A 13,471-nucleotide genomic window follows, 5' to 3' on the forward strand; every position below is an offset into this window, starting at 1 on the left:
TCAAGATATTTCACGAAATGGCAATTAATTCTTCTACATTAAATTAATTGCATAAAACTACTAGATAAGTTATTTAAAAACTTACAAACATTACTAAACAGCAGCAAGAAACAATTCTTGAAAAATTAAAATTTAATTTAGCAAATTTTTAATTGACTCTTTTATATTAACCCTTCTAAAACGCAAGTTAAACGAAGGTTCTAAATTCAATAACCTTCATAATTTACATCAGAGTTTAGATATTACCTTGATATTATTGAAACTATTGCAGAAAGAAAAAGAATATTGCACGTTTGAGGCAAACGTGTTGAGTTGCCCCAATCCTTTCGCTGGTGTATGAAAAACTAAATGCCTAGACTCAGTAAAGGAAAATTCAAATTCCCATATTAGTAAAATAATTATATTATTATTCAGAGGATCCTGGACGCTGAATTTTAGGATGAAAACGCCTTCTACCTAATTACTGACACACCTGTTATAAACGTGGGTTTAAATAACAATTTATCAATTTTTGTATACGAAATCTCATATTTTATTAATTGAAGCAATTAATTAAAAGCACTAAAAATAAAAAGTGAAAAAATACAGTGGAAATTAGAATTAAAAGCCTGTTCAGAGTTTAGAAAGAAAACACAATTCAGGTTAAATGATTGTGTGTATATTCTGATTAGTTTGATGCACTAAAACAACCAAGTTTTAGTTCATCAAGTTTCAGTTTGATAACTGGTTGTGATTTGTCAGACCAATTGCTACATTAGTCATAAAATCACACAATACCCAGTTCTTTAAACCTCAAAGACGTTCCTGTTGAACAGCACCACTAGAAACGTCTATTTATCTGCACTATTTATCGCATTTACCTTTAAAATGGCTTTGAAATAAGAAGCACTTTATGGAATTTATTCTGCAATTTTTTCCTTTTGTTAATAAAAAATATCAATTTTTTTCCAATCTCATAGAATACAAAGATACTACCGAAGGCCTGGATGAACTTTTCTGAAAGCTGTCTTAAACAAATGGAAGAATTTTAGGCGCATCACCAGAGGTGCAGTGCAGCTTCTATGTTGGGAATTTCATTTCGGCCCCTTACTACAACGTTACGCAAGTTCAGTTTCTTCAAAAATAGTCACGATTTCTATGATCCTGTGTCCAAAACAAACTTTTACCAATCTTTGGTTTCAAAATTCGCTCTTCAAAATTCATTTGCCGTTTTTTTTTTGCACACAAATTTGAACACAAAATAATTGTTTGTTTTTTGTTTTTTCCCAACGATAATCTTTGCAGTGGTTTCAACAGTCGATAATTCAAAAACCAATTCCAGTTTAATATTAGTGAAACAGTTGTGTAACAAAATTGCTTCTTCGAGACTGGAACTACATGAAAACTGGAGTATACAGAATATGGTGGTTTACACTGCGGTCATATCGTTATCAGTAACCGATATATCAATAAGGGAGGACCGCACGCGTTGATAACATCTGGTCTATTAAACGCTTTATATATCGAATATTTTTATAATTAACCAGCCAATAAAATCCCCTGTAGCAGGTAATATTTAGTACAGATTCCATTAATAGTTCATTATTATTATTGATAAATTATATAATTGGTAATATGTAATTGGTATATTTACCACGTAGCCAATATTACTGCTGTTGTCTTACTATTAAACTAAATTTCACCAGAGAGAGGGAAGTGAAATTGGCGCCGGAGCGATCTAATAATTTTGGAGCCCAAATTATATCTGCTTCTTTATTTAGCCTTACTCGTAAAATATTTTCCTAATCGGCTGATCGCAATGCTTTTAGGAGATAATCTTCTCATTTCATCTTATTTATTAGTTAAATATTGTTAAATCTCTCTAATATTTAAATTTAAACAGTTCTTTATGCTTCTGTTGGTAATAGTACACATTTCCTCACCCCCAATAAAGCTGGCCCAATGAAGGGAGGACCGATGGGTCTCGAAACGTAGAGAAATTATTAAGATATTATTATTAAGTCTCCAAAAAAAGACTCACTCTAAACATGGACGATAAAGCTTTCTCAACTTAAAAACCTGACAATTCAAAATAACCACTTTTGGGATTGAAATATTTTCTTCGGAAAATCAATCTTGCAGCAGCAGTTTTCTTGGGATAAAGGAGGGGTTAAGCTTTCTTTACAAGTAGATCCTCATTATTGGGGAATCCAGTATGAAAAGTACCAAATTTGGGGAAAAAAATTCTGTCGACCAGAAAGTTCATTTTTTGTATTTTGGCAATTTTTTTTTCCTGCAGATCATAAATTTCAAAGATAAATTTATTTGCAAATTGCGGAAAAGGAAGTCAGGCAGGTGTTCACGTTAATTTGTGTATGTGTTGAAATTGAATTGATTAAATATTTTTAGCCTTAATTTTTATAGAACATGAATTAATTAATATATTTATTTTTTAAACAAATTTCTTTCTATCGCTTTTGGCGTCCTCTGAAATTTGGCGCCAGGATCTACCGCCCCCTCCTATTCACATAGCTCTGTCAAATCTGAATGAATGAATACAAATAATGGCATCAATAGAAGGAAAAATTATGGCTGTTACAGAAAAATACTAGAAAAATAAATTAAATGATTTATGAAAATAAAAAATGTATTTACCGTAGTTGGTTACAAATCCTTGATTTATATCATAGCTATGAAAAATTAATTAAAAAGTTTGCGGAGAATTTATGTTGCATGTACAAAGGAATGAAAGGGGGGAAAAATTGGCGAAGTTAGCATTCCTGTGGTAGGCAGTTAGAGTAGCGATCCAATGGTAATGGGTAGGCGTGTGGGTACGAATGGGATTTGAAAAAGAGCTGACAGGCAAATTTCTATCTATGCAGCACGGCTGTGCGCGAATAAGTATTTACGAAGTCAAAGACAAGAGATTTAGAACGTTAGTCGCCATACCGGAGGTGAAAAGAAGTGAATATGTACGATGGTGAAATAAAGGACGAAGAGAGGCGGAGAAATGGGGGAAAAAAACCAGGAGGAGAAGTGGGTGGGGGAAAGAACAGCCAAGGCGGTTAAGGAACAAGGAGTTTGTAATGGATAGGATGGCGAAGGGGAAGCACCAAGAGTGCGGAGCAAGAGAGAATTATATACAACTGCCAACACAATCCGGTGCCTCCGGGATAAATCACCTTTATGGTACAGGCAAGAACTGCTTGTGCCACTCGCTTTTACTGCCTCTGGAGGCGCTGCTGTCGGAGGAGGTTCTATCCTGGTGACGTCATTAGCGACACGTGCTAACTCTCTAACCATATTTCCGCTCAACCGATTCTTTAAACTAAAGAACTCTACATACTCGTACATACAGATGTTCTATATTTATATATATCTATTTAATCAAGTTTGCGTAGGGAATTTGATATCTATAGAAATAAAATTTCTTTTAAGTTATTATTTTCAATTTGGAAGTCAAATTTCTCGGCACAAATCTGATTATTCAATTTCTGAAGATGAATGAAGGTCTCAACTCGGTAAGATAAAAGGAAGTTAAAGTTTTCTGTAATGCTCCCATCAAACCCGGAAGTCTGGTTTCAATTTTAAAGTTAACTTTAAGAGGTTAAAAACTGATATTCTAGAAAAATGATTGAAATTGCATTTAAAGCAGTGAGCATTCCCAGTTTTCGCTCAGGTTGACTATACTTCTTTTCTTAGAGATCATTCTTTTGCTCGGATATCCTAGACCAGCGTTTCCCAACCTTTTTTTTGGCTTACCGTACCACTTGGTAGTGCATCATGCTAAATTGTACCACTTCGTAAAAATGATTGTATTTCGTGAAATTTGTTTTTCCGAGTGTTATTTTACTATTACTATCTTTATTTGTATAGAGATACCAATGTATCTGTTCACTTTCATGTTCACTTTATAAACTTTGTAAAGTGTAAGGTCTTAGTTTTAAAACTTTTTTAAAATAAAATTTAATGTTGCTTGGATAGAGCTTAATCATCATTACAATCAAGTCTCTTTCAGCATTTTTTTATATAGTTATCATTTAAGATCTGTCACATGATAATTCTATTAAATTTTCTTTATCTTTTATTGATAATGATGAGCTTTTCCTAAATTTTCTTTATAGAAGGGGGGGTTTGAAATTCAATTTTCATTCGTGTTTTCGGGTTTTGAAAAATACTCCATGAAAGACAATTTTAAACCTGTTAAATGTGCTATTATCTTTTCTTGTATATCTTGAGACAGACTAACTTATTACTGTATATATTAACAACTTTACTGTATAATATTATTAATTAAAATAATTTCTACACCATTTACACGGCTGACCTACCAACTCATCCTTCTACTTCTTTGTACACCTTTGCCGATGATACGGCAATTCTATCCTCTGGTACTGATCCTGTCTTCACTACCCGTACACTTCAAACCCATCTCAATTCCATAGAAACATGGTTAACCGACTGGAGAATTAAAATAAATCCCTCTAAATCCAAAAACATAGTCTTCACACTTAACCGCAAAATCCCTCCTCCTGTTTATATGTATAACACCCCTATACCACCTGCAGATCACGTGAGATACCTCGGACTATTCCTCGACAAAAGACTTACTTGGAATCCTCATACTCGACTAAAAAGAAAAGACCTCAACACCAGATATCGACTTCTCGCCAGACTACTTGACAAACGATCGAAAATTACTTTACGAAACAAAAGAAGACTATACATCTCTCTCCTCATGCCAATATGGACTTACGGACTGGAACTCTATGGCGCTGCCAAAAAATCCAACCTTAACCGCATACAAATCCTTCAGTCTAAAATCCTCCGCCGTATTACGAACGCTCCTTTCTATGTGTCAAACCTCACCCTTCATACCGACCTCAATATTCCATTTGTAACCAACCTCGCTAAATCCCGCTACACTAAATTCCATAAACTCCTCAGATCCCATCCCAACCCACTCGCACAACTCCTTTCATCCCAATCACTTCCCGGAAACCCCGTACGACGGCTCAGGCGTCGCTGGCCCCGAGATCACCTGAGGAGCTAACGATGGTCACCACTGGGTGACTGTCATTCACGACAATCACGCCATGTCTATACTTATTTAGCACATTTACTTGTTGCATATATATTTGTGCAGTTGTAAAATTCTAATAAAAAAAAAAAAAAAAAAAAAAAAATTAAATTTTTACTCCGCCATTATTGATTATTTTTGCGTACCACCAACCAGCAACTCGCGTACCACCAGGGGTACGCGTACCACAGGTTGGGAAACGCTGTCCTAGACTAACCACAAATTTCCCTTTACAGCATCTATACTCACACAATAAGTAATTTCTTTGGCAAAGTAGTTGAAGAATATAACCACCTATTTGTGTTAAAGGAATGATAATCCGTTATCCGAAATGATAATCAAAAACGGAACACTTATCACACTTCAACAACAACGCTTAACCAAAATACTCAACATCATCTATCCTGAATAAAGAAGATAACCTAAAAGAAAGAAATACCAACAATGAGCCTACCCTCAATTAGTTAAAGAACAAACACCAATTACTTAAACTAAATATAAAGGCACATAAAATATAGATCCTTAACAAAAACTTACAGTTTAAAATGTTAAGTATAAGGGTTGATTAAACGCCAAAAGGTACACAAATCAGCAAGTACCCAACATTTCATTAATACTTCATTAATATTTAAATAATTCTACTGCATTAATTTGCATTAATAAGTTATTTTTTAGAATTTATTAGATGTCACAGACCCTTATGCTGGCCATTTTCGTCTACAAAATATATGTTCAAGTAGCACTGTAGATTGACTGTAATATCTAGTTATCTATAATAATGAAACTATTAATTACAGGTTAAAAAGAAAAACGTTACAAAAAATTAAAAAAAATTATGAGGCTAAAAAATTCAAAACTTTTTTTTAAAAGAAACTTCACCAACATACATCAATGATTTTTAAAAATCGTCGGTTTAAGTTCATTCTTCGATTAAAGTAATTGTTATTTTATGAAGTAGTCAAACGTTTATAATAATTATCTGGCTTTATCGCAAGTAACATAGTTTTTTTCAATTACATTCTCAATGTAGGTATTCATCCCACAATGTTGTATATATGTAATAAAGTAAATAAGATATGCATATTTTTAGGACAGCTAATTATTCCAGTATTTTACTATAAGTAAAATTAGGAGGTCTAAATTAAATTACAATCGAGAAATCAATAATTGTTGTTGAATAATCTACTTGTTATAAGTGTGTTATTTGTGCTCTCGAATATTTCGGTAAGACGAATTCAAGACAGTAGCCTTCTCCAACTTTGTCTTTTTCTACTTTAACATGCATGTACATATATGTGATTTATCATAATTATAACAAAAAAATATTATAAATGAAGTGGCCAGCATAAGGGTCTGTGACATCTAATAAATTCTAAAAAATAACTTATTAATGCAAATTAATGCAGTAGAATTATTTAAATATTAATGAAGTATTAATGAAATGTTGGGTACTTGCTGATTTGTGTACCTTTTGGCGTTTAATCAACCCTTATACTTAACATTTTAAACTGTAAGTTTTTGTTAAGGAGATTTTTGTACCTTTTGGATAGATTTTCCTTTTTGTCTATTTTACAAAGTTACATATCTGCTTTACAGATTTTTTTAAAATTTGGAATAAGCAATTCTATAATTATAACCTGATAAGGTGTTAAGTCGGAACCGTAACTACCACTGGAGAGATCTTTTTAAAGAATGATTATAGTTGCGGTCCCCCAAACCATCCCCAATAACAATGTTTTTGAAAAAGCGTTTTGAATAACATAGGAAGGTATTTGTACGTAAATAGCAAAATTAAACTGCGATTTCAGTACTTCCTTTTAAGAGGAGTAAGAAAAATAAACTACGATTGCAGTACTTCTCCCTAAAAGGCAAAGAGGCAAAGATTTTTTAATCGAACGACAATTCATTGATGTAAATCGGTTCACTCATTGATAATTTAAACGATTGCAGTACTTCCTCTTAGTAGGTGCAAGAGCATCAGCAACGTAGAGGAGCTTTAACCACTTATTCGAGCTGAATTTTATCAAAATCGTACTAAGCGTTATAGAAATATTGGTAATAATAGTTTTAGAAAGGGCCTTATTTGGGTGGGGCGAACTCCCCTCCTTATGAGGCACGGCGTCGAGACTTTTAAAGTGCAAATCTGTACAAAATTTCGATTCGAATGACACTTCGGTCGGTTCACGTGTCGATAATTTGAAACGATTGCTATACTTCCCCTTAACAAGTGTAAGAGCTGATCGCCGCTTTAATGTTGCGTAGGGGAGCCCTAACCCTATCATCCTACCAATTTTTATCAAAATCGGGCCAAGATTTACAGAGTAATTAGTAATAATAATTTTGGAGGGGGCCTTGCATAAAGGGGGCTAACTCCTCTCCCATTCCATGTATAGGATCGAGACCCCCAAAAGGCACATCTACATAAAATTCCGAATCGAATGACACCTCATTCATGAAAATCGGTTCACGCGTTTAGGCGCTACGTTGTTTACAAAAAAGGTAACAAGAAGAAGAACAAGAAGAACAAGAACAAGAACAAGAACATTTTTTGAAAAAGCCGTTTTTGCTCATTTTCGGCAACTTTTTTCTCGAAACCTATTAAATCTGGGTTGTTGCAAAAAAATTACAGTTATAAAGGAGGATTTGCCCTTTATTTTAAAGAAAATTTGGGAATTTTATCTTGTATAGAAAAAGAGAAAAAAATTGTCAAAGTTGGGTGTTTTTCAACGTTACGCTTTTTCGTGCAGTTTTTGACGATCAACCCTTATACAACTGTCCTACCGGACAGTTTTAATTCAAGAAAGCATTGGCTACAGACTCAATTGCGGATTTTAACCACAAAATAGTATAATATCACCATATGTAGTACCCATATCTTTCCAAATCACTGATGAGGACAAACATCTGCACCAAAATTTTAGGCAATTGGGACGCTTTTCCCCACAAAAAAAACAAAAAAAAAACTACAACTTAATACTTTGGTATTTTGTATCTTTACTAAAATTTACATTAATAGAGACATATTTAATCACATTGTTTGTACATATATGTATACAATTCCTCTCCAAGCGACAGTAGACAAAATGTCAAGTTGGTAACACTGCCGGCAGAGGTACATCTTGTAACTATGTTCATGCAAGTAACCAACTGATAATACTGAGTGGAGGCCCATTATCTTGCCAAGATAATGTGATAGAAATTACTTGTACTTTGTGTCTTGCAGATTACTTTTATATGGACAATTGTTACAACAGAATAAATTTTCATTTGATGATTTACGATCTAATTTCTACACAGCGACTTTTCTGTAATTTTCAATTATCATGGATATTATAGAAAAATGTTACTTCAACGGGAATCTAGCCAATCATCCCTTTGCCCATAGGTACTCTTAAACGACTTTTCCAGGGAACGGTTTGACGAATAAAGGTTTTAAATGTGCACATATGCAATTATTGCACAAGGTTTAAAATGTAGGAATAATAATTATAATCTCAAAATACTGAAAAATCTATTCCTTAAGTGCGGACATTTCTTGTGAAATTTCAAAATCCAATGATCTGCGCAATTACAATAAATTCTCTTACTAGGACACTAGAACTAACATTATGACATTATCATTTCATAGATATTATGCAACTATTTATGAAAAATAATTTTGAAATATAAATGAAATGAGCACAAATAATTTAGTAGGTCTATTTACAGGGGGCTATAAGAGAAATAAATGAAAAAGAGAAGCAGAAATTAAAAGTATTGATCATGCTTCGGTACAGTGAATTGTTAGCGTATAAATATTTGTTAGAGAGAGTGTTTGTTAGCTGGGAATAGCAGTCACCAACTCAAATAAGAGCAGCAAAGAGTATGGGGTTCAATAAGGCAGGAGTAGTCAGGGTAGAAAAGTTCATTAAGGAACCTTCTGAAGTTTGTTCGAAGACAGCAGACACACTGAAGCAATGAACTAACTATTGTGAGCGTGTGTATGTATTTATGTACAAAAAGGATTGGTTGAAAAGAATTTGTTGTTCAAGAAATAGCAAAAAAATATAAGAAAGAGAAATGGTTGAAGCACTTTGAATCGCCTATTAGTGTCGTTGGGCGTGAAGTCTCGACGAAGAAAATGAAGGACTTTGTCCTAAAGAGGAATTGCAAGAACTTCCATTTATCTAAAAGTTCATTTGGTCCGCGTTGAAAGGGTTCCGTTCTAATTGGCCACCCTCTTTTCTTTTAATATCTTCCCAAACTCTAAGCAGTGGTTCGTTCTTCTAACGTAGAAATACCTATTTTCAGGACGTCATTAGCTGAAGGCCAAAAGAGAAGGATTAGAAAAGTTGTAACTTGTGGCTGTCTTCAAATTGCTCTAAATGAAGAATTCATCTATTCTTCCTCTTGGTTCACTATTATGGTATTTGTGCGCAAGTTACCATAGAATTAGAAGGTAATTAAATATTTACGAAGAATGATCGAATGAAATAAAAATGTCAATTAATTTTTTAAACATTGACATGAAATCTGGGTATCAAAAGGGTTGTTACTTCTGGTGAAAATTTGGCATGGTCTCCATACTTTATCAATAGAAATAACAAATTTTTAAACTAAGAGTTTTTAACTATCCATTACACCTTTATCGTTATCTATCCACAATGTGATGAATGATGTGACGTACAGACGGCCTGGCATTTACCCCAGAGGTGGCAGTAAACATCATGTCTTCTAGTTTTAGATACACAATCATGGTAACCATCAGTCATGTAGCTTAATCAGTCATTTTGAGTTTTTCTTTCAAAAATTCGGAATATACGTATATTTTTTTCCTTTATTTTTACTTACGAAAAAATACGTAGGCATTTTTTAAAAATTAAAAGTAGAATCAACAAACTCTTTTAAATACCGTCGCACATCTATGGATTACAAATTAAAAACATACCAGAATACTTATCCTAGTTTTTTAAATTATGGTATTTTTGTGTGGTGGTAATCTAGTCCATCTTTGAGCTATTTAATGACAAGAAATAATAAAAACAAATACCTATTGGCTCGCTTTTGTTAAACACTATGTTTAATTTGGAAATTTCAAATAGTTCACAAAATGTACATTTAAACTAATGAGTTTATTTTCATCAATCTAAATCTTTATCCTTTTTGAATGCATTTTTTCTTTTATTATTATTAATAAAAACAATCAATTAAAAAATTCTGAACTACGCCAAAAAATGGTGAAACACTTTTAAATCCCAACCAGACTTCAAGAATGTTAATTAGCTAAAAGAAGTGATAAAAAGAGATTCTATCAATTTCTAATCATGAGATCTCGTTGAAAACATGTGGTACTAATAATGGCTCGTTTTTGTTAAAAAACTATGATTAAATCATTTAAAATAAATAAATTCAGTTGAAAAATTTTAGAGAGCACTAATATCTGTTCAGAGATTGAGAATAAGAAATAGAGGAAACTGATAAAGACCGACAGAAAGTAAAAAGCAATATATCATCTCTTCATCATTCATTCATATGCAACAAAAAGCTACTCTCTACAAGGTATTAATTTTAAAACGGTTCAGCTACTAGCAAAAGAGAAGCTAGGTATAATTTTGTATGCAAAAATACAATTTACATGCAAATAGGTTTGTTAACATCAGACCGATTGTTATATCAAACTGTAACTAAATTATTTCTCTCAAGATAATACTATATTGGCAAAAAAAAAATTAATTACTTTTTGAAATCTTAAATATTGCTAAAATTAAACGATACATCAAAAAGGAATATAAATCCGTTCCAGAAAATGGGATACAATGAAAGATAATAATTTTGAACATTTGTGAAAAAACAATTTGTGTAAATAACGAATGCTAATTTTGAACTCATAGTTGATTAAAAAGAAAAGAATAAAGATATCAAGTTCAAAAATTAATTTGAAGAAAAAAAGAAAGATATTTTGGACATTTGCGATGTCAAATAAAGGTAATAAAGTGGTAATTTCTGGATAAAAAAAAATCTGAAGTTAAAAGATAGAAATTACGGCATTAATAAGACTTCAATATTGGACACACATTTCTCAGAGAACTGGCTGAAAAGAGATTATCCGCTAGCTCCACTGTTTTCTACAACATGACAAAGGTAGATGCAGAGGTAGGATATGGGAATGAATTGAAAGGAAACTCTAGCCTCAAGCTGGCCAAGAAAGGACAGCTGTGTGGAAGTGGAGGAAGACAATTCGGCGACGAGGGTGACCCGAAGAACACTAGGTGGGAGGAGAACTCTATCTCCCTTATTTATTGTGGCGCTTGTCTATCTCTTTCTTAAACAGTTGGAAGATATCGACAGAACTGTTCGTTACCCAGAGCCATCGCGCCAATAAGTCAGTGCGTAATGCCCTACACCAGTTCCTTTATATAAATTAACTTTCTTTACAGCTACACTAACTGCACTTACCAAAAAGGAAGTTGACTCTATTCTTTAGAAAGTTCTCTTTCTAGGAAACCACTTACTTGGCAGGAAGTAATGTAGTATTCATCTTATTTATTAAACTTTACGATAATACTAACCTATTAGTCCATTTATTAAGACAGAGCTTTTTACTCGTACACAAAATTTTAAGTTTATTTTGTTTATACAAACTTAATAACTTATTTTCTTTTCTAGACTGGTTTATCAAATGAAATATTAAAGTCAATTCCACTAAAAGCAACAAATATCACCGTCAACCGCCGTCACGCCACTCTCTTTCCAATTTTACCGACTCTGAACGACCTTACTGTTAGCCAAATATGTACTCAGGACTTGCAAAAACACGGTTAAAAGAAGTTCAAGGTACTTCAAGGCAGCATGCTCCAGACAAAACTTCCTTCATGGGACACCTTCAAACCAGTTACATTGAGTTAATTTGTAAGAAATAGTCTTTAGACACGAACAACAGTTTAGAAAACCTACAATCGTAAAAAATAAATAAATATAAATAATTGAAAAATAAATAAAATATAACAAAGAGAAATCATTGGAGGTGAAAGAGAGCTATAAAAAAAAAAAAGATTAAGCAAATCTGACATTGTGAACACAAAAGAATAAATTTTTAATATTAAAATTACAATGAATATATTTATGTATGACTTTAATTAATATTTATATATTCATTAATGGGAGAGGGAGGTTTGTGCGGTGTTTTGTAGGAGAGGAGAAGAAGTAGTGGACACATACATACAGCTAATTAATATTCTATGTAGCTAGGATCGTCAGAGGACGTTGCCAACATGCTGTTATGAATTGATAATAAAGGCTTGTTATAGGAATTAACGATCAGTATTGGCACTCTCTCTCAGCCATTGCAAAATATTTTACAACTTATAAAAAATTTATTTCTACAAAATATGTATTATATATGCAAAATAATACATTATCTTGTACTTTGTTTTAAAATGTAAAAACAACTTTTAGTCGATAACAAAATTTGAGGCTAAAAAATATTCTAATAATTTTTTAGAACGATTACTGACTGCTGATGTAGAATACTTGCAAATCAAATAAAACAGTAAATCTGCAACTTACAGCAATTAATAAGCAATATCTGGGTGATTATAGCAATCACCTAGGCCACCTACTAGAAGTATGAATAGCAAAATTCGGAATAAGTTAGTAGATGTTGAGACTTATTTTCATTTAAGTTTGCTATTATTCACGCTTTGTCACTGGGCTAAATATTCTCAAATGGTTAAGCATTCTGCCCAAAAAGTTTTTATATCCTGTTGTTAAAGAAAAAGTTATTTTAAGCTAAATGGATGGAGCTGAAAACTGAGGTATTTCTTACTAACCGAAAACGAAAGCTTATAATCGGGCAATTTTATAATTTTGGGTTTCACTGCAACTGGATAGCAATCTATAGGGACTTATTAGAACGGAACTCTAAGGTCAGCAAGGTATTGCTATTAGAAAGCATTAAAGGAAATCAACAATCTTTTGAGTAATAATTAAAAAAAGAACTTCTCTGTCTGTAAGTTTGCTTTTATAGATTCTCACAAACTCTTCTGCCAGGCTTCACTTTAATTCAAGATATTTATGAACCTTTAAATTGCTGGCAAAGGAATTGAAACATATAAAAATTTGAGATCAACAATATAACTACCGACCAACAGTGTAAGGAAGCGTACAAACAGCGGGAATAGTTGTCTGTGGAGTCATTAGAAGGAGGAAGGACTCGAGAACTGTTAAAATAAGTTTTACTAGACTAAAGCCAGAAGCCAGTTTCACGTCTGGCTAGCTCTGGAAAATGGATTTTGACCAAGGAAGTAGGTGCAGAAATTAGGCAAGTGAGAAGGAAACTTGACCTGTGAAATGTAGGCTTCATGAAAATCAAGAAAAACCCAAAAATTAGCTGAGCTGTTTACTACAGTTAGAGAGAAATGCTAATAGTCTGCG

At 32.8% G+C, this 13,471-nt stretch overlaps 1 protein-coding gene and 1 long non-coding RNA gene across 2 annotated transcripts in view; one reads left to right on the top strand and one right to left on the bottom strand.

The window, feature by feature from the left end:
* mib1 (E3 ubiquitin-protein ligase mind bomb 1) overlaps nucleotides 1–13,471 on the bottom strand; it is a 543,029-nt gene that overhangs the window by 69,156 nt on the left and 460,402 nt on the right. The window lies entirely within an intron of this gene.
* On the top strand, nucleotides 2,753–12,161 carry LOC141455563 (uncharacterized). The gene is made up of 3 exons (XR_012459343.1): nucleotides 2,753–3,500; nucleotides 9,350–9,497; nucleotides 11,705–12,161. It is a non-coding gene; the product is annotated as an uncharacterized lncRNA (long non-coding RNA).

Source organism: Rhodnius prolixus, unplaced genomic scaffold (genome assembly GCF_049639745.1).
Source record: "Rhodnius prolixus isolate KJV_2025 unplaced genomic scaffold, Rpr scaffold_4, whole genome shotgun sequence".
Lineage (NCBI taxonomy): Eukaryota > Metazoa > Arthropoda > Insecta > Hemiptera > Reduviidae > Rhodnius > Rhodnius prolixus.